General features: G+C 35.9%; 1 protein-coding gene and 1 pseudogene across 4 annotated transcripts in view; both read left to right on the forward strand.

The window, feature by feature from the left end:
• Positions 1-22,802, forward strand: part of NLGN1 (neuroligin 1) — an 889,933-nt gene that overhangs the window by 224,475 nt on the left and 642,656 nt on the right. The gene's annotated exons all lie outside the window — the stretch shown is intronic.
• LOC129034213 (transmembrane protein 229B-like) lies at positions 13,311-13,776 on the forward strand (annotated as a pseudogene).

The raw sequence follows: 22,802 nt of genomic DNA on the forward strand, positions 1-22,802 counted from the left end.
TGGGGAGCTTCAAAGAAAGTCCCAAGAAGAGAGCCAGAAGGCAAGTTGCCTTCTCAGGGCATGAAGTTCTGCTGTGACTGCTCCACCTTCTTTGTGATCTCTTCTGATTGGTAACTGTGTAGGTAGTTTCAGATTTAAATGTTTGAGGAACAACAAGTTCACTCTGAAAGTGGTTATTTTAAATTAAATTTGTGGTTTCACTCATTATCATTATCAACTCTCTATGAAATGACTGCTGAGTAAGGAATATTCTGCTAAGCAGTCAGAGGGAAGATTCTAACAATGTGGAGAATACACATTTATTGTTTTGCGAAAGATTGTTAACACTATTTGTCCATCCTTTCTAAGTGTAGACTATATATCTATCTTTAGGGCTTGACTTTCCTTTTTTTCCGCTTTGTTATTTATTCAGAGACTTGACTTGCCTTTTACTCTTGAACAGCAAAAAACAACCAAAAGCTTTGCACTTGGTGTGTGTGTATCTGTGTGTATGTGAATCTGTGTATGTTGAAGGGACGGCAAGTGTTTGTATGAATTTCTGTTTATGTATCAGAAAGAAACAGAGGCTACTAGGAGTAAGGATTTTACTTCTCTCTTTGTACTTCATGAAGCAGGTTTTTGCCCCGGAGTTATTTTTAAAGTATAACATCATTTGGCAACTTGGTAAATATAGATATTCATAATTATCTATAACCATGGTTACGAGAGTAAATCTAGTCCAACAAAGTAAAATTTACTCTAGAATGATATAGTTATTTGCTCAAAGTTATTTTCCAACATGCACTCAGAATAGGTTAAAATAGATTTTCATCTCATAAATTTCTGGTGGTTATTTTTCATGCGTTATTTATTTTACTGAATAAAATTTACTTATTAAAATTAAGTTTTGGGAGAAAATTATTCAATCATATTTATAATTTCAAGATGAAATTTTAAATGTTCTTTTTTCATAATGAACTTTAATATTTTGCTTTTTTCTTCAGCCTACAAAACATGATCCTGTAGCAGATTTTTTACAGCTGGGTTATAAACCCTTGGAAAATTGTATTTATAATAGAAATGCTGCCGTAACTTTAAATCTAGCAATACTAGGAGGCAGCCTTCAATCTTCGTGATTTGCTGACAACATAGAAGTTTGTTTTCAGATACATCTGCAGTGTCTATCTTGAGCATTCCAGATTGTAGGGAATGAAGTGTCTTCCTCTCTTAGAGGAAAAAAAGAACATATTCATTTTGCTGAGGGCAGCATCACTGGAAATGGGTTTAGTATGCTGTACATATCACTTTGTGTTTCTTGAATTTTGTTAGATATTTTTGTTGTGACATGGGGCTTCCCAAATGGTGGTTGTGCAAACATTTGTTCTGCTTCATTTTCCCCCAGAGTATCTGGGAAAAGTAGCTGAGAAATTTCTAGGAATCAAGTGACGAAGTTCATCTTGCTTCCCTTTCACAAATTTTGGTGCATCCAAATCTGTGGAAGATGCCTGCAGTCACTGGGAGTTTATTTTATGTGAAGCGATGCTTGTGGTGTTGGTCAACATACACATACTCAAAGAATGAGCATAAATTAAGTGCAGCAGAAAAAAATGGCCTTGGTTCATTTTTAGCTCTGTCCTACCTATGTTCATGAGAAGTTCAGAGAATTCAGTCAATTCATCGTTAGATATTTGAATACCAGCTGGGTGCTCAAATATTTGCATCACTTGAAAATCTCAAAGGGATAGGATTTCCTGTAGCTGACTGGATTCCCACCTTTCAATCCTTCCTTTTTGAGATTTAGAGCCAAGGAAAGCAGCCAGACATTTATGTTTCCCTAATATTGTGGATTCATTGTATAAATAGATAGAAATAGATAGGATTTTAGAGAAGTCCTCCTTGAGTGGTGGTTTTTTTTTTTTTTTTCTATAGTTGTCTTCTCAAAAAGGGATGATACGGGACTGCTTTAGTACCTGCTGCCTGAGAGCAGTATGAGTATAATTGCTTCAAGCAAACTATCTTGTTGGCCAAATGATTGTTGTTTGCTCTTAAAATATTTTTCTCTTGTGATGCCATGAAATGTTTGTTGTGTAAAAAAGATTAGTGGGAATTAAAATCTGTTAAATGTGGGCCTAGATCATAGACTGTTTTGTAGGGAACTAGAAGTACTTTAGCTTTTACTTGGTTTGGGACAAGGAGACTTTGTGGAGTTCTGAGCCAAGGATTGACACAGCTGACTTATGTTGACATTTTCACATCATAATTGAGATTATTTCACCATCTTTCTGAACCCCGTAACAAGTTTGAAACCTTCTGTGGTGTTCAATTGCTTTTCATGTAAGATCCTCCATGGCTTGGCCTCTGCAAACTTTTCTAGCATTATTCATGTCCACACTTGGCCTTGATGCCTGGTCTGCAGTCATTTGTCTTGCTTTCAGTGTTTTTAATGTACACTTCCCTAGGGCAGTTTCACCTGTTGTGTGTTCTTAGCCAAATATAGCTGCCATTCCTATCATTGAGCTACAAGGTAAGTGTTTACAACTGATCTTTAAGAAATAGAGATTTTGTAAGTTCCTGGAAAGAGGAATTTGGTGGCCTAGAAGTTCACCCTATGGAAAGAACCTCAGAAATATCTAATTCAAACATTTTACCATAGCATTCGAAAATGACCCTATGGGTTGACAGCTTCAGTGACAGGCAGGGGAAGTGCCATCTGAGAAGGTAGCCCAGCCCTTTGGGCTTTTCTGAGAAACAGCTTCTCTAAGAAGATAATTTCTGGTGAAGTCTATTGGGTGAAGAATATTAGACTTCTAAGAACAGTAAAAAAACAAAACTCCCCGATTCTCCTTATCTTCTAATTATCGTTTAGCAGTACAGTATAGGAAAAGAGAATATATCAAACTGGATCTTTTTTTTCATAACCCTTTCTGATCCCCATAGTTTGTTAAACCTCTTACATATAATCCACTTATATTAGCTTATACTCACAACACTGTAAGGCATTGTTCTGTTGCCCATTTTAATAGAATTCTGAGATGATGTGATAAATGACAACTTGCCTAAGTAATTCTCTACTAGAATAAAAACAATCTACTCAAGGCTGTATCTGCCAATAAAGGTAACCTTGCCTAAATCCACATTTTTAATTAAAAACATTATGGGATTTTAAGTTTTTTTAATTTCTAAAGAAATACATGTTCTTTGTTATAAAAGAAAAGCAAACAATATAATATTGGATAAAATAAATAAAAAATTCCCACTGACTTCTTCAAAATCACTGGACAATTTGTTGAGAGTACATATGATAAAATGTGGTTTAAAAATAAAAAAAGAAAATTATTTAAAATGAGTATTACATCCCCTATAAAAGAAATAAGTAAATAAAATCTTCTCCAAGTTCCCCCAATCTCATCCAAAATATATGGTCACTAAGAACAAATATGTATATTACTGTGCCTCATGTAATATGTTTTTACTTGCATATTTCAAATACTTATATTAATTAGTACATAATTTACTTTTTTACAAAATGAGATGACACAATACATACCATTAAACAATTTCTTCTTTTCAACTAGCAATAAATTATAGACCTCTTTCCACATCAGTAATGCATATCTTTTTTGACTAATTTGTAATATATATGTGGTAGGAGGAAAGTGTCATGATTCATTTAATCATTTTCACCTTGAAAATGTATTTTTAAATGCACAGTATTATTTTATTTATTGCATTTATAATTGAGTCTATTTACTGTTCTTACGAAGAACTATATTTTAGGAGGATTGCTCATCCACTTAAGGCAGAATTGGAACTGAGAAGAAGAGTAAGGTAGTTTCTTCCCTGGGTGATCCACATCTGAGACAGAGAGAGCTGGACCAGGATAGGACTGAGGGAGGACTGAGGCTGAGAGATGCAGAAAGCGCCATCAGGGAAGGAGCCCTTGAGATGGCAATAGGACCTCTAAGTAGGCGTGTAACAGACAAGGGGAGAGCGCCCTTCTCCACAATGCAGGGATTTTATCTTTATGAGACATGGTTAGGTTAACTAAATTTTTAATCTCTTCTAAAATATAACACCTGTAGCACATGTAAAAAAAAGGTTAATAATAAAACTCTGCTTTATGTTTTGCAGGTCTGTGAACACTTATTTTGTCTAAAGACATTAATAGTTATATTAATAGTATGAATAATAACAAAATAGCTACAGAGTATTTTATGTTCCCTCCTGCCCTTTGCTTCTTATATACACATCATCTACTCCCTACAGTTTCTTAAGAGACAAGTATTATCATTTCTGCTTTATTTTTACTCCTGTGACTCAGAGATATTAAGTAATTTCAGTTTATATGGAGTTATTATCTTTGGAACAATACCACTCCTGCAAATAAGGACAAGGGAGCTCCTGTTCACTGCATTAATTCTCATTGGTTCTCAAACAAATGCGAATTACTGTATAATGGCAATCACAGTAGAGCCCTATCTCTATTTTTGAAAAACTATTATTCATCTACTCTGTTTTGTATTGAAGGTTTAGGTTCATTTTTCTGTTTGTCAAAAGAGAAAAACAGTCACAAATATCTATACTGTCTTAACTGTATTTCTAGAAGAAACACGTAAAATTTTTCTAAAGAAAATGATTTCAGGAAACACATTTTTGGAAATAAATGATCACCCAGCCAGGAACTAACAAAAATCTGAATTCTTTCTTTGTTTGGGTGCTTTCTATACTTAGAAATGATTTACTTCTATTATTTTAATTTTCTCATTACTGTTATTAATTAGAGGCATATTTTATATCAATGAAAACCTTGAAGTATCATTCCTTCTTCCTCAAAATGGTTAGGAAATATGTCTATGGGGACTTAATTGGATAAAACATTTCTGAAAGGAGTGAGTTTTATGTTCAGTAAAATGAGACTCACATTTCTATTGAATTTTTTTTTACTATGAAATCTATTAATAAATAGATGTGAAAGAAGATAGTGATCAAGAACACTCGGCAGGCTCCTTATGTGCAACTGCAGAGGAGACTGTAGTATATTTATTGGCCTTGCTATCGAGGGTGGCAGTGTTTTATTTCCTGCTTTGAAATTATTTTAATTTGTTATTTGGTAAATTGCCTATCCTCGTTTTTACAGTTCTATAAAAAGTAAGAAAAGAACTTAACGATGGTATTTATCAACTTATTGTTTAGTAGAATGTAATTAGTTGGTGAAAGAGGAAAGATGCCATATGTAAATGATATCTGTGATTCCTCCTATCCCACCGCCGCTGCATCCCTGCACAGAACTCTCCATTTGTACACTGGTTTTTTTGGGTATGTCCACCAGACTCAAAAAAGAAAGGAAAAGAAAAAGCAGTGTTTTTATCAACAGCCGTTTTCACTGTATAACTAATTAAGCAGTGAGGTGGTTCTATTCCTTCAAGGAAATGGTAACTATTTTACAGGTTAGGAAACCGAGGTTCACAAGCTGGGCATCTTCCTCAAGGTCATAGTTTGTTGATGACATTTCTGTCTCTCTTTTCTTACCTTTAATTTAATTTAATTTGTTTTGTTTTGTTTTGTTAATGAGAGCACTCCTTATTCTACTCTTAGCATATCATTTTTTTTTTTTTTTTTGCTTTTCAGACTGGAATATTCTTTGGTATGATGTAACTAAAAATTTCCCAGCCAAGAAAATTGAGTTCATGGTTTGGAATTTCAAAACATGATTATTTGAAACTTTTTGTCCACTCTTGGGGCTACCTGGGAAATAGTTGTATGGGGATTTTTAACTTGAAACAACATTAAGGATAGATTATCTTGTAGATAATACAATGACTCATTTCTCCTGGACACTAATGGGGTCATTAATACCTATACTGTAAAATATTGTAATAATGAATAAAATTAGAAATTTGGCAAAGAATTAGAATGAAAATGTTTTGCAGTGAAAAGAGGTCAAGAAAAGACAATGGGGTATCTCCTTATAAGACAGTGCTATGCTTAAGCTAGTGTGAAAAATAAATACAGTCTTAGCTGTTAGCTTTATTGTGCAAAGTGCAAAGAGAAATAAGATAAATTCTGGGAACTTTTTGTCTCCTTGTGTTAGTCTTATAGTGAATAAGATAAATTCTTAAAAAAATAGTTACTTTGGCTGAACAGCAAACATTGGGTGATGTGGAACATTCTTTATTGCCAAACAAAAAACTTGGTTGTATAGGGACTCACCTAGCTTCAAAATCTGAGGGTCAATGAAAATCATTAAAGAGCTCTACTATGGAATGAGTAGGTAACTGTATCTAGAAGGCAGTTTATCATAAAATATCTTCGGAAATATGCGGAGTTTAAAATATTGAGAATAATTGTGTTGCTCCTTGCTTTTTCATCTGTCCTGCTATTATGGTACATAAAAGGAATAGTGGACAGAGTGGTCCATTCTTTACATCTGAATAACATTTAAACTAAATGACCTCTGTTGGTGTGAATCATATAGAGAATAATATTTACCACTATTTCTTTCATGTAAGCTTTTTATATTCTCTTGTTCTAGTTACTGTAAAATGCTGAAAATAATCTTTTAATAAAGTAGTCAAATGATAGCATGCTTATTTAAGGCCCACAATATAATGAGAATTTGATTTGTATGACTCTTAATTGCTTCCACACGCATTATTTTACAGCTAGGCTATTGAAATACTATGACATTATGAGACATGTCTATGTAGGACAGATATTTGTTCTCTGAGAAGCTTCCATGATACTTTACAACATGGAATTGAGCCTTGGGTGAAAAGACCAATGGAAAGTTGCATGGGCTAGGTATACTATTATGCAGAACCATGAAAATGGTTCCTTTTATGCCTCAGTCATCCTAGTGTGCCATAGGTTACATAGGATATAAACTTAAATTAGTATTTTCATTTCTTTGTGTCTGTGTTTGGGATTTGGTCTTATACACCCACATAAAAATCACCAGAGACAGTGTTTCATTCCCTTATCTTTCAACATTTGGAAGTGGAAAATGGTGAAACTTTGATGATAAATCATTCACTGCAATTGAAGATATATACTAATAGGTGTGCCAGTAGATTTTAATAGAGATATTTACTTTTCCTCCATCTCCCAGAAATCTGGAACTTGAGATACGATTTTTTTTCACCTATGATGAAACTCCTGTTTTACGCCAGTTCACTTTTTTTCAGTATAGTTTTGTTTTGTTTTTTAACCAATGAATAAATAGGGGAATGCATTTGTTAGAGTTTTTTTTATGTAGCCACAAAGGTAAAAAACTTGGCTGTGACTCTGTTTTGATGTTCCAGTCTGAGGAAGTGTAATTGTAGCTGTGAAATGAAGTGGGTGTAAAACGAGTTTGATGGTTCAGTCAACTTCAATAGACAGATGTTGATTTTATCCTTTAATGGGAAAAGGTTCTGCAAAAATCATTATAAAATGAAAAAAAACCCCAATAAATTTGCAGGTGTGCAAGCCTTATTAAAAGAGGTATTTACATTTTAAAATAAAATTTAAGATCATATTCTTGTAAATAGTTTGTTTTTATTTTTTAAATAAAAACAAAGGCTCCCTTTCATCACCTGCTGAGCATGTGAGGTCAGGTTGCTCAATTTCTCTGATATCTTTACTTCTCTTTTGTAAAATGTACGTACCACACAAGGATTAATGACTAATTTGATGAGATAATATACAAGAATTGTAACTTTAAGGCCCCTTTCACATAATGGATTATTTTAATCAGAGGTGGAATCTCCATGAGGGGAGTTCTCTTTATTAAAATATCAATTTTAAAAATGTGGTTCATAGTCTGGTTACACAGTGTTTTTCCTGTAAGTTCATTGTGAGATGTGTCACAGCAACTTTGGAGGAAAGAATTCCTTTCATGTATTAATTTTCATGTGCTAATTATAGGTATTAATTGTTTCTGAGGTATAGAATATCAGCATGTAGTATAGGAAGGTAGTGAATAAATAAAGGAGAAGTGTTTATGAAAATAGAAAAAAAAAGAGTTGAAACTTCAAGAGAAGTGATTGTTCTGCCTTTGTTTTATGTCTGGCCAGTTGTGTGCTCCACAGGAACGCTGAAGGACTGGTGAGCATAGGGGTGAGGAAGTTGTACTCTTGGGCATGAATCTTTGATATAAAATGCTTCACTTGTTAGAATTTTATTTCACCATGTTTGCTTTCTCACCCTAAATGTGAATGGAACAGGCCATTAAGAATAACATATTTAAGCAATAAACTATTTTCCTGGCCTGCATGTTCTTTCTGGCTCAGTTAAGGCTGAATCCTAGGGGAATGCTGCCAAGCAGCAATGGAATGAGGCAGTCATTTGGGATGTCTCAGTCTTGGAAGTTCAACAAGACAGGTGGCTGATTTGGGTCAATCAGTGGAGTGAAGGGGACAGAACTTGGTCTGGCAGCAAGCAAGCTGTTGAGGCATCTCTGACCACTGGGAGAACTGGGCCAGACCTCAGCTGCTGGGTAGCCTTTCAGCCTTCTGGTCTTGTGAAAACTGATAGGGATAAGGCTGGCATCCAGTCATGGGGAATGGCACTGGACAGGTTCATGGTTAGACATGGAGGACTGTTATGGGGATCTGTTTATTGAAAATGAGATTTAAGTGCAGAAATGTAATTATTAGACCAGTTTTAAGATGATCGGAACAAGACTTAGCAATTGTTTTGGCCTAGCAATGATTCTCCTGAACTACTAGACTGGAAGTCCTGAAAGTCTCCCACAGAAAAGCCAAGACTGATGCTGTAATATGGGGCTTAATGAGTTCACAACTGGAAGCCCAGGATCTGGTTAAGGAAACGGTTTGTCCTCAGGGAACACTGCACATTTTATAATGTTCACTAAGCAATTGTCTGTCTGCCTCTTTCCTTTTCTTGTTTGTGAAGTCTTCTTCCTTCCTTTCTTTCTTCTCTTTTTTCCTCCTCCTTCCTTTCGTGCTCTCTCTTTCATCTCCTTCCCTCTCTTTTTGTCTCTTTTCTTCTTCCCATTTCTTTTCCCTTCTTTCCTCCTTCCATGTTTAGCTTTTATTGAAGGTCTAAACTGCAATATTCTAATTCATTATTGAAAAAAGCTTTTAAAATCACCTATCTGCATGATGCTTAATATGTCATCTGTCGAGGACAACGGGGTGCATAATATAATGATGCATAATGTACCAAGTATATTACATATAAAGGATAAATTGCAAATTATTTCCAAAACTATTTCTCAGTAAAATTATTCAGAGAAACAATCTGGTGATCAGATAGACTCTAAAGTCAGTCATCTGAAGCCTGTATTTTAATGAGGGAAATTTTACATTTTAGAAGAAAGGTCTATATTTCTCCAAAAATTTAATTTTTGGCATTTGCATATTGTATTCTTCTTACAGAAGAATACCATGAACACTCTTCATATTCTTCACCTAAGTTCATTAATTGTCAGTATTTTTATACATATCATTTATACGTATCTTTTTATCTATCTAGTGACAATGTTTTTGAATCATTTTAAACTAACAGATAGCAGGACACTTCACAACAGAATACTTCAGTGCATCTCTTATGAATAATGACTTTCACCATAAGGCTATTAGCATATCTAAGAAAATGAACATTTATTTAATACAATAATCTGATAACATAGAGTCCATATTTACATTTACCTAATTGACCCAAGTAGTGTTTTTTATAACTTCGGTGTTTGAATTTTCCATCCAGGAGTTAATCAAAGTTCATGAACTGTTCATTTACTATGTCTTAAATTAGTTGCCCCACCTTCTAATTTTTTGGTGTTTTATGACCCCGATGTCTTTTAATGGCCAACTCCAAATGTTGCTTACAATAATTCACATTCTGTATTTGTTTGATTGTCTTGTCATAGTTAGATCAGATTAAACACTTTGGCAAGAATATTACTTAGGGGTTGTTGCTTACTTTTGTTAGAAAGCAAATCATATCAGGGCTTTCTATTATTTATGATGCTATATATTTGAACACTTGGTTAAGACAGTGTCCATCATATTTTACCATTTAAAAAGTACATTTTTCTCTTCATGATTAATAAGCAAACTATGGAGTGATATTTTGAAGTATTTGAGATATTTTAAGATGGTGTGACTATTCTGTTTCCTAGTATTCTTGATAATCCTTGAGTGACTAAATAATTACACTAGAGGATGTGATGCAAATTTTTAATTTTCTAATCCCTTTGTACTTGTTATTCTTTCTAAAAAACCATTTAATTTTGTTATAGTAAATTAATTCATTATTCTTTCTTATACTCTAATATCTAAAGTTGGCCCCTTGAAGTTCTTTCACTTCAGCTACTTTTGATCCCATTAATATCTGGGTACTTCCTATTATTATTATTAGTAGTATTATTAGTATTATTATTTAGATGGAATCTCCCTCTGTCACCCAGGCTGCAGTGCAGTGGCACGATCTCGGCTCACTGCAACCTCTGCCTCCCAGATTCAAGCTATTCTCCTGCCTCAGCTTCTCAGTTAGCTGGGATTACAGGCGTGTGCCACCACGCCCAGCTAATTTTTGTATTTTTAGTAAAGACGGGGTTTCACCATGTTGGCCAGGCTGGTCTCCTGACCTCAGGTGATCCACCCACCTAAGCCTCCCAAAGTGCTGGAATTATAGGCGTGAGCCACTGTGCCTGGCCCATATCTGGGTACTTCTTACCTTCCAGTGCAACATGTTGTCTCAAGCTCACTTTGTACTTTGTTGCCTCAAACTGAAATTAAGGCATTTCCTAAGAAACCCTCATTTCTTTAAATGGAGTATAATATTTTGAAAACAAGATGTTAATACTAGGTTTAATCTTTGTTACTGGGGTGGCATTGACCTAGATTAGAAGTGGGTAAGCTAGAGCCTGTGAAGCAAATCCAATCTACTTCCTGGTTTTGTAAATAATATTTTATTGGAACAGCTATGCTCTGTTGTTTACATATTATGTATTTCTGTTTTCACACTACAATGGCGGAGTTGATTATGTGCAACAGAGACCATATGCCTGCAAAGTCTAAAATATATGCTATCTTGCCCTTTACAAGAAAAAAAAAAGTTTGCCAGTATTTTATATAGATACTTTCAGTGGACTGCTCTCTCTCTCTCTCCCTCTCTCTCCATATATATATATTTTAATGTCATGATTTTACTTCTGTTCTGGCCAAAATGGAGTAACAGAGACTGGATCTACCTCTTGCCTAAAATAACCAAAACACAAAACTAAACTAAATTAGATAAATTATAGGAAACAAGGAGTTCCACTATAATGGATGTCAGACAATGAAGATGAAAGAGAACAAATCCTGAGAAACAAAAAAACAGACAAAGTATGCCATACAACTCTCCCAATTTATTGCCTTGAGAGTTTTCAGACTACACTATAGGATAACGACAAACCCAGATGGAATCTAGCCGACTCTCAGGATTGGGGAGATGGAGTCCAGCCGACCAAAGTGGCTATGGGTGGCAACAGGGGCAGTGGGGGTCTCCCTTGAGTATTAAGCACCATGATTAAAACATGCATGTGAAGAAACCATCAGAGTTCAGGGAAAGAATTTGCCAAAACTATTACATTGACCAACATATGATGTGTAAACAAAACTAGAACTGATGCACACTGCTAACCAGCTAAACTGACAAATTCATGAGACATGGGGTAGTGTACTCAGGAAGTTCTTGCCTTAGTGGTGGAAAATAATTAACCCTAGATCTAGTGCTGCCCTGTACCTACTTAACACTTCTTAAAGCAAGATTCAAAAGGCTTTGCAAACTGTTGAAATATACCTTAACAGAGGCTCAGCTCAAAGCTCAAGAATGTTTTTAGGGCTGCAAACATATCCAGCACCCAATAAGATAGATTTCAAAATGTTTGGTATCCAATCAAAGGTTGCAAAGTATGCAAAAAAAGTACTTATGTATGACCCTTAATAAGAAAAATACTAAGTCAATTGACACTGTACTAGAACTGACCAATACGTTAGAATTAGCAGACAAGACATTAAAAGTCATAACTGTATTAAATATTTTTTAAGTTAAATATAAAATGTGTATCTATATATACACACATCTGAAGCTACCTTCTAAACGTGAAACCTATAATATGTAAGATGAAAAATACATTGAATGTGATTAGAGCAGATTAACATCACAGAAGAAAAGAAGTGAATTTGAAGACACAGCAATAGAAACTATTCAGGATGAAACGGAGAAAAGAAAATTTAGAAAAATAGAGAGAGCTTTGGCAACCTATCTGTGGCACAACTTTAAGAGATCTCATATGTGCATAACTGAATTCTCTAAAGCAGAGTAGAGAGAAAGGGTTACAGAAAATATTTGAAGACACAATTGTTGAGAGAATTCTAAATGCCATGAAAACTATACATCTATAGATCCCAGAAGTTCTACGAGCTCCAATCACAAGAAACACAAAATAAATGACAACATGCACATCATAATGAAATTGCTTGAAAATAATGGTAATAAGAACATATAAAAATCATCTGAGAAGGAAAAGACACTGGGCATACAGAAGAAGATAATAACAGCAGAATTTTAATCAGAAACAATGTAAGTGAAAATAAGGGCGAGCAAAGTATTTCAAAGTACAGTACTTTAAAAAGCAAAAGCCAAAAAGCTGTCAGCAGTTTGTACCACATTCATACAATGGAAACAGATGCTCATTCCTCATTCACTCAATTGACATATAAGAATGTTAGTGTGAAAGTTACTGATCTTTATTTGGGCATACTGGGGGAAAAATAATCTTAGTGACCTCTTTATGTTTGTAACCAGGCTACCAGAGTTGGGGAAACAAGACTCTTACTCACTGAAAGAGATAGAGTCTGGTTATGCTGCCCAGACTGGTTTTGAACTCCTGGGCTCAAGTGATCCTCCCACTTCAGCTTCCCAAGTAACTGGGCGTGTGCTATCATGTGCACTGGTACAGGTGTGTGCCACCACACTTGACTTTCTCTCCATTTTAATTATAAAAACATACATCAGAGGAACCAGCAAACAGGATGCCCAAATAAAAGGTACACATGGAAGCTGCCAGTCCACCAGCTGCAGATCACCTGAGCCCTGGGGCTGGTGCTTACCTACTGAGAATGGCACCAAGGACCAGCCAACAAAGGTTAACCTGGGACACTCTTGGACAGTGATTCTGATGTTTGTTCTGAGCAGCGCACTCAACAGTATGACAAGAGAAAGGGGCCAATGTCCACTGAACTACCAGTTCTTCCTGCTGCAAGCTTTCCCAGGGCTGAGATCCCAGGGCTAAACAAGGAGCCAGCCCCAGTCCGCACCTTGGCATCTGCCTGGCCTCAATGGCCCTGTCCTACTGGTACCTGTATGACATCCACGGCTTACTTCTGCGAGGTGATGCTCACTGTGGGAGTCCATGATGAACTTGAACTGGAAGTTCCAGGCAAGCATGTGGGCCCTCTTCATTTACAACACCTCCATCCTTGTCATGGGGCGCATGTACCTGTGTCTGCATGGCTGCTACCCACTGCTACTGTGCTGCCTCATCTACACGCTTTGGCTCTGGCCTACTCATGAGAGTTTGCCCCTTGCTGCATCCTGCACCAGTTCAACACCTGCCTCTGGAAGTACTGCCAGTTTCACTATGACTTCATGGGCCTATCACCCTGGAGTATGCTGTGCCCTGGTTCTGCGAGTCCCTCATCATGGAACAACTCCAGTGCACTCTGCCCCTGCTTCAGTGACACCCAGCCTGGGAAGCCTAGCGGACCCCTGGCCCTGGCCAACATCCATGTCAAGACTGGCTGAGAGTAGGGGGGGTGAGTGGGTGTTCTGGAGGTCTCTTATGGAATTCATGGACAAAGAGACCAAGCTGGTGTATTGCTCCTTCTGTGCAGCACAAGCCCTGTCCTGGCCAGGCCTCAGCCCTGTAGGGCACACACAGCCCCATACCCTCCAAGGTGGGCAGGTGTTGAGGGGGCATGGTCAGGTGGTGGGGGACAGGGTGTCAAGGCAGCAGAGGAACATAGGGAAGGATACATGGATTTTGGCCCAGCTCAGAGGCTGGTGGTGGGAGGCTGTGGGTAAGTGGTGATTGGACTGTATGGTTGACTTTGGAAGCAGCAGGCCATCCTGGCTAAGGGACATTGAGAATGGGGCTACAGGTAGGAGGCAAGGCCTGACCTCCCTCCCTCTCATCTGGATTTAGTTGGACTTTGGCTGGTTCCATTAGGCAACATTCAGGTTCTTGCTTGCACCCAGTACCTTCACAGAGGTCTGCTGAGCTGTAGCCTAAGAGAGGCTGGGCAGCCAGGAGGCTGTTTGGCAGTAATGTTGATGTACAAAAGCTAGGAGACTTTCCCTCAGCTCCTCTCCCCTCCCTCACAGACATGCGTAGCTTCCGTGGCCTTTGGGGGCCCCCATAGTGCTGGATTCCCACCAACCTTGGGCTTTTGGAGGTTTCAGTCCCCATGACAGTGCCCTCCCATCTCTTTCAGGCTTTCCTCCACTATTCCCGCTTTATCTCTTTTAGCACCACTATTCCTGGTGCTTGGGGAATTCCTGAGTTATGCCTCCCAACTCTTGGTCTAGTGGGCTGTGGCAGTGTCTCCTCTCCACTGTGGCCCAGCTGAGAATGAATGATGCCCTTCAATGCACAGTCAGGCGGAGATGGGCCTTGTGGATCCACAATGGTAACCTAGAGGAAAATTAGTTCTGTGGGGAAAAATCAGAGTTGTCAGTCTCTTAGGCTCTAACTGGTTTATTTTCAAACTAATTGAACAATCTAGCATTCCAGGGGATGGAGGAGGAGGTATCCAACATTAGAGACTCATGGAGAATGAGGGAGAAAAAAAAGAGGTGTCCTTCAGCCTTGGAAAGCTCTTTGGAGCACCCTTTGTCGGAAAGGATCAGTTCTTGCTCTGCCATAATCCCAGCCCTGTGACAAAGCATTCTCATGGTTGCCATTCCCCTCGGCCCCCTCCCAGTGAGGAAGATTCTTTGAGCTTGCTCCTTAAACAGTCTTAACCCTGCCACACTCATGGGCATTGTCATCTTGGTTCTGCCCTCTCCCTTTTCCTTGTGACAGGCCCATTGCTGGCAGTGGACAGGTGAAATCCTCCCTCTAGCCGATTTTGGCTCTGCCCCCTATTCCCTGAGGAGAGGGGTCTGTCAGAAAGTGGTCCGTCCCATGGTGTGTGGTCTCTTCTTGACCACACTCAGACACTTAGGTAGAAATTAGCCTTTCCCTTCTTATAGATCATTTTTAAATGACAATAATACCCCCTCCAAAAAAAAATTATCAATGTGGAATTCTCTATACCCAACAAAATATATTTTAATAGCTACAGTGAAATTAAGACCTTTTGGAGGCTGGAATAATTAATCACCAGTAGAAAGGAGGAGTAATCATTTCCTGCTACTGAAGCAAGAGCCTCCTAAGTACACTACCTCATGCCTCACAAATTAAGAGTTCACCGCTTTCTCTGGTTAGGAATGTGCATTGGTTATAGTCCTGTGTGTGTGTCACACACTGTTCACTTTAGTTCTTTTGAATAATTTTTTTCCTGGATGCTAGAAGAAAAGATTTGAAGAGTTCCCAACACAAAAAATAGTAAATGCTTGAGGTAATATATATCCTAGTTAATCTGATTGTATCATTACACATTGTGTGCAAGTATCAAAATATCTCATGTGCCCCATGAGTATGTACAATTATTACATATCAATAAAAAGATGTCCACTATAAACCCTAAATCAGTGACTAAAATATCAAAACAAAGAGTTACACCTAATAAGCCAAAAAAGGATACAAAATGGAATTATAAAAATGTTCAACTAATCCAAAGGTAGGCAGAAAAATAAAGGGGAATAAACAGATGGAACATATTGAAAACACATAATCAAATACTGTCAAATTTAACTATATCAGTAATCACATTGAAGGCAAATGTTTTAAACATTTCCATTTAAAAGGCAGAGATTGTCAAAATTGGATAAAAAACAAAATTAAAACATTTTTGCTGTCTAAAAGAAACACATTTTAATATAAAAACACAGGTTAAAAGTAAAAGAATGGAAAATATATGCCAGGTTAACACTACTCAAAAGAAAGCCAGAATGACTATGTTAATATCAGTTATACCAATTTCAGAACAAAGAATATTACTTGAATTATATGAGAAAGTTCATTTCAAAATGATAAAGGGGTTAATCCATCAAGAAGACATAACAAGCCTAAATGCTTATGCTTCTAATAATAGAGCTTCAAAATACATAAATCAAAACCTGATCAAACTTCAAGGAGAAACAAATACAAAATTTTAATCAGAAATTGAAATACCCTTTGTTCTGTAATTGATAGAATCAGTAGACAGAAGATCAATAAGAATATAGAAGATTTGAGCAACACTAATAACCAATTTGACATAATTGACATATATATAAAACATCCCACCCAACAGGAGCAAAATACTCATTCTTTTCAAGCATGCACAGAACTTTTACCAAGAGAAGTGATATTCTGGATCACAAAACAAGTTGCAATACATTTAAATGGATCCAAGTCATGCAAAATGTGTTTTCTGATCTTAATGGAATTGAATTGGAAATCAATAAAAGAAAGTCTCTGGAAAATTCCCAAATATTTGAAAACCAAATAACACTTGATCAAAAATAAATCAGAATACAAAAATGGAAAGTATTTTAAACTGAATGAAAATACAATATATCATAATTTAGGAACTTCCCCTAAGCAGACATAAGGTAAAATTTATATACTAAACCCCTATGTTAGAAAAGAAGGAAGGCCTCAAATTAAAGACATCGGCTTCATTTTATGAAACTATTATAGAAGAATAGGAGCAAATTCTGCCAAAGCCAATAACATGAAAATATGAAATACATAGGGATGAGTATGACAAAAGTTGTTAAAGACCTGTATTCTGAAAATAGAAAAGTATTGTTGAGATAAATGAAAGAAGACCAGAATAAATGGAGATATACCTTGGTCTTTGAACAAAAGAGGCACTATTATTAAGATATCAGTTCTCTCCCATTAATCTATGGATTTAATGTTACACCAATAAAAATATAATCAGCCTTTTTTCTTAAAAGAAAAGAAATTGACAATCTGAGTTTCAAAGTCACGTGGAAATGCAAAGGACCTAGAATTTTTAAAACAACTTTGAAAAAGAACAAAGTAGAATTAACACTACCTGAATTCCAGAAAAAAAAATTGACAAACTGGACATCACCAAAATTTAAATCAAATGACTTCATTAAGAGGATGAACAGATATGCTACAAATTGAGAGAAAATATTTTCAAATAATATTTCTGTAAAGGATTTATACCCAAAATGTATAACAAAATCTCTAAACACAATAATAAGAAACCAAAATACAAAATAAAAACCAGTCAAAATATTTAAACAATGCTTCACCAAAGGAGATGACATAAGAAATAAGCACATGCTATGAAATGCAAATGACAGCAGAAATGAGATACCACTTTACAAGTAGCAAAATAAGTTAAACAGACGATCATACCAAGTTAGTGGAGGATGTGAAGAATTCCAAACTCTTGTACACAGATGGGAATGTAAAATGGTACAACCACTTTGGAAAACAACTGGGTAGATTCTTCTTTTTTTTTTTTTCTTTCTTTTTTTTTTTTTTTTTTTTTAGACAAAGTCTCACTTTATTGCCCAGGCTGGAGTGCAGAGGCCCTATCTCAGCTCACTGCAACCTCTGCCTCCCGGGTTCAAGCCGTTCTTGTGTCTCAGCTTCCTGAGTAGCTGAGATTACAGGCGTGCACCACCACAGCCAGCTAATTTTTGTATTTTTAGTAGAGATGGGGTTTCACCACGTTGGTCAGGCTGGTCTCAAATTCCTGACCTCAGGTGATCCACCCACCTTGGCATCCCAAAGTGCTGGGATTACAGGCATGAGCCACCACGCTCAGCCCTACTATAAGATCCAACTATCCCACTCATCAGTATTTAACGAAGAAAAAAGAAAACGTGTCTATTAAAAAATTTGTGCATGAATCTTCATAGAACCTTTATTTCTATTAGTACAAACCCAAAACAACCTAAATATCCATCAGCAGATGAACAGATAAATTGTGGAATAAGCATAAAATGGAATACAACTCAGTAATAAGAAGGAATTAACTATTGAATATTAAAATAATTATGCTGAATGAAAGAAGCCAGATTCTCTCCTTGACAAGAGTATATACTGGATAATTCCATTCGTATAAAACTTTAGAAAATGCAAACTATAGTAACAGAAAGAATATGAGTGGTTGCTGGGATGGGACACTGGGGAAGAGAGAGAGGGATTCCAAAGAATATAAGAACACTGTTGGGAGTGATAAGGATACAATCTTGATTGCATCCTTACAAGTTACATGTCTATGTAACTATTACATGTTACAAGTTACATTTTGTAACATTTTGTAACTATTACAAGTTAACATGTCTATGTAACTATTACATATACATGTCATACATATGTCAATACATATGTCAAAATGTATCAAATTACATATTTTAAATATGCACAATTTTTTATGTGTCAATTATACCTGAACAAAGCAGTTAAAAAATGTTGAGACCACATTGTTATTTTAAATTCAAATGAAATGCCGTAAGATTCTTTTTCAACTTCCCACATTCCCTCCTTGTATTTTCATTTTCTCACAGTGAAAACTGGTTCCTAATAAAGTTAAAATATGTACTTATTGTTCTGTCTCACAACACACAGGCAACTATGATCACACACAGACCTAGAGAGAAAGAGAGAGAAAATTGGTTTTAGGATTGTATCTATACTATTACTAAACGAATATCATAAAAGTAAAAATTAAAGGTTTCTTGCAGTTCTTTTGGTCCATATGATATAAACCATTAAAGTACACTGAAAGTGTTCAATAAAAAAACTGTGTTCAAATTACTTGAGTTCTTATTTTAAAAATATAGTTTTTCAAAATAAAACTGTATGAAAATGTATACTCAAATATTTCTCCCGTAATAATCTTTCTCACTTACCATTTCCGTTTACCACATAAAAAGGAAACTATATTCTTAATTTCTTTTTGCAAAGAAACCTAAATTTATATTTTTTATATTTGCGTATGTACATATGTGTGTATATGCATACTCATTTCTTACTTCTCATTTCTTACACAAATAGTGGCATACTGTACAATATCTTTATTTATCAACTTTCTTACAGTTTGATTTTTTTAACTTAATACATCTCAGATGTAACACAGACCATGAATATCCTCTTCATTCATCTTCAGCTACATACTTCCTACTCATCATTATTCACTCAAATTAGTTTCCTATGGATGGCATCCTATGGACAGTTTTCCCTATTTTGCCTTTCCAAATGATGGCACAATGAATAAACTTTTGCATAGATATAGATAAATATGAATGTAGATATAGATCTAGAATAGATATAGGAAGTTTATTTTTAGGGGAAATTCCTAGAAAGGGAACTAGTTCTGTTGTGGAAGATAATACAGATTTCGCCACAATGGTTATTGTATAGTTTACACTTGCTCCAGAATCTTTACCTGACTCCCGCCTATGTATGTATTGTCAAACTTAAAAGTTTGCAAATACAACAGGTTAGGAATGGTATCACATTGTGCATTAAATTTGTATCTTTGTGATAATGAATGGTATCTATATGGTTTACTTTTTTATTCACCAAAATTCTTGCTTCATTTGGAACTTATTGTGGTGAGTAATGTTAGGTTGTGAAATAAGTATTAGTTGTCTCAACATAATTTATTACAAATATTTATGTTTTCAACAGTGAACTGAGATGCTACCTTTACTATACACGAAGTTTTCATACATTCTTAAGTAGATTTCTGGTGATCTATTTTGTTCGTTGGAGAAACCTCATATGCTTTTAATTATAGTGGTTATAGAGTATGCTTTTATATTTGGCAGGACTGCTACTCCCTCTTGTTATTTTTGGAGGGATTTTCTAACTCCTTGCCTGTTTATTTTCTTTTTTTATTATTTGTATAAATTTAAGGGGTACAAGTGCATTTTTGTTACATGGATATATTGTGTCGTGTTGAAGTCTGGGCTTTTAGTGTAACCATCACTTGAATAATATACATTGTATCCACGAAGTAATTATTCATCCCTCACCCGTCTCCCACCCTCCTACCCCTCCAAGTCTCCAGTATCCATTATTCCACTCTATATGTTCATGTCTACACACTATTTAGCTCCCACTTCTAGGTGGGAATGGGTGGTGTTTGACTTGCTGTTTCTGAGTTGTTTCCTCTTAAGATAATGACCTCCAATTCTATCCATGTATGATTTCATTCTTTATATGACTGAATAGTATCCCATATATATTCAATATTTATGTGTTATATATATGTATATATAATAAATTGTTATATATATTACTTTTTTATTCGCTCATCTGTTGATGGACAGTTAGGTTGATTCCCTATCTTTGCTATTGTGAATAGTGTTGTGATAAACATAACAGTGCAGATATTTTTGATATAATGATTTCTTTTCCACTGGGTAGATACCCAGTAGTGGGTTTGCTGGATTGAATGGTAGTTCTATTCTTATTTCTTTGAGAAGTCTTCATACTGTTTTCCATAGAGGTCTTACTAATTTACATTCCCCCAGCAGTGTATATGTATTTCTTTTTCTCTGCATCCTCACCAACATTTGTTATTTTTTGACTTTAATAATAGCCATTCTGACTGGTATAAGATGATATCTCATTGTGGTTTTAATTTGCATATCTCTGATGGTTAGTGACGTTGAGCATTTTTTTTTTTGTGCTTGTTGACCATTTGTATGTCTTCTTTTGAAAAATGTCTACTCATGTTCTTTGCCCATTTTTGTTTGTTTGTTTGTTTTTTGAGACAGAGTCTGTCTGTCACCCAGGCTGGAGTGCAGTGGCGTGGTCTCGGCTCACTGCAACCTCCAACTCCTGGGTTCAAGCGATTCTCCTGCCTCAGCTTCCTGAGTAGTTGGGATTACAGGCACACACCACCATGCCCAGCTAATTTTTGTGTTTTTTAGTAGAGATGGGATTTCACCATGTTGGCCAGGCTGGTTTCAAACTCCTGACATCAAGTAATCTGCCTGCCTCAGCCTCCCAAAGTGCTGGCGTCACAGGTGTGAGCCACGGTGCCCGGCCCCTTTGCCCACTTTTTAATTGGGTTATTTGGTTGTTATTGTTGAGTTTGAGTTTCTTATAAATTTTGGATATTAGTCCACTGTCAGATACATAGTCTGCAAGTATTTTGTCCGTTATATAGGCTGTCTGCTCACTGTGTTGATTATTTCTTTTGCTGTGCAGGAACTTTTAGTTTCTCTGAGTCCCATTTGTTTCTTTTTGGTTTTGTTGCTTGTGCTTTTGAGATCTTAGTCATGAACGCCTTGCCCGGGAAAATATCCAGAAGAATTTTCCTTAGGTTTTTCTCTATCATTTTTATATTTTCGGGTCTTACATTTAAGTCTTTATTCCATCTTTAGTTGATTTTTGTGTTGGGTGTGAGAGAGGGGTCCAGTTTCATTATTCTACATATGGCAATTCCCAGCACCATTTGAAAAGGCTGTCCTTTCCCTGGTGTATGTTTTTGTCAATCTGTTGGCTATAGATACGTAGCTTAACCTCTGGGATCTCAATTCTGTTCCGTTGATCTATTTGTCTGTTTTTATACCAGTACTATGCTGTTATAGTTACTATAGTCTTGTAGTATAATTCGAGGTCAGGTAATGTGTTGCTTCCAGCTTTGTCCTTTTTGCTTAGGGTTGCTTTGGCTATTCAAGCTCTTTTTTGGTTCTGTATACATTTTAGGATGTTTTCTCTAATTCTTTGAAACATGACATTGATATTTTGGTTAGAAATTGCATTGAATCTGTAGATTGCTTTAGGCACTATCGTCATTTTAACAATATTGACTCTAACAATTCATGAATGTGGGATATTTTTGCATTTGTTGGTGTTCTCTATGATTTCTTTCCTCAGACTTTTGTAGCTTCCCTTGTAGAGATCTTTCACCTCTTGTTTAAATATGCTGCTAGGTATTTTTTAGGTAGCTATTATAAATGGGATTACCTTCTTGATTTTGTTCTCGGTTTGATTGTTGTTAGTGTATAAAAATGCTACTGATTTTTGTACATCTATTTTGTATTCTGAAACTTCACTGAATTTATTTATCAAATCTAAGAGGTTCTTTTGCAAAGTCTTTAGGGTTTTATAGATATAACATCACATCATCAGTAAACAGAGATAATACAACTTCCTCTTTTCCAATTTGGATGCCTTTTATTTATTTCTCTTTCCTGATTGCTCTGGCTAGGACTTCCAGTACTATGTTGCATAGGACTGGTGGAAGTGTAAAACCCTTGTCTTGTTCTAGTTTTAAAATGAATGCTTTCAACTATTTTTATTCAGTATGACATTGGCTGTGGGTTAGCATATTTGGCCTTTATTATTTTGAGGTGTATTTCTTCTATGCCTAGTTTGTTAAGGGTCTTCATCATGAAGGAATGCTGAATTCTATTAAATGCTTTTTCTGAATTTATTGAGATGATCATATGCTTTCTGTCCTTAACTTTGTTTATATGATGAATTGCATTTATTGACAAAAATGTTAGCACCAATTTTTAGCTTAAGAAAATGAAAACTTAGCATCTTTATAAACATTATGTTCAATTTATATATTGATATAGTTGATTAAAAGATAGCTATAAATTATTTGCTATTTATGTATTGAGACGTGGAATCTGATTTCCCCTCCCTGGAGTCTGAGCTGGCCATTGTG

This window comes from Pongo pygmaeus, chromosome 2 (genome assembly GCF_028885625.2).
Source record: "Pongo pygmaeus isolate AG05252 chromosome 2, NHGRI_mPonPyg2-v2.0_pri, whole genome shotgun sequence".
Taxonomy (NCBI): Eukaryota; Metazoa; Chordata; class Mammalia; order Primates; family Hominidae; genus Pongo; species Pongo pygmaeus.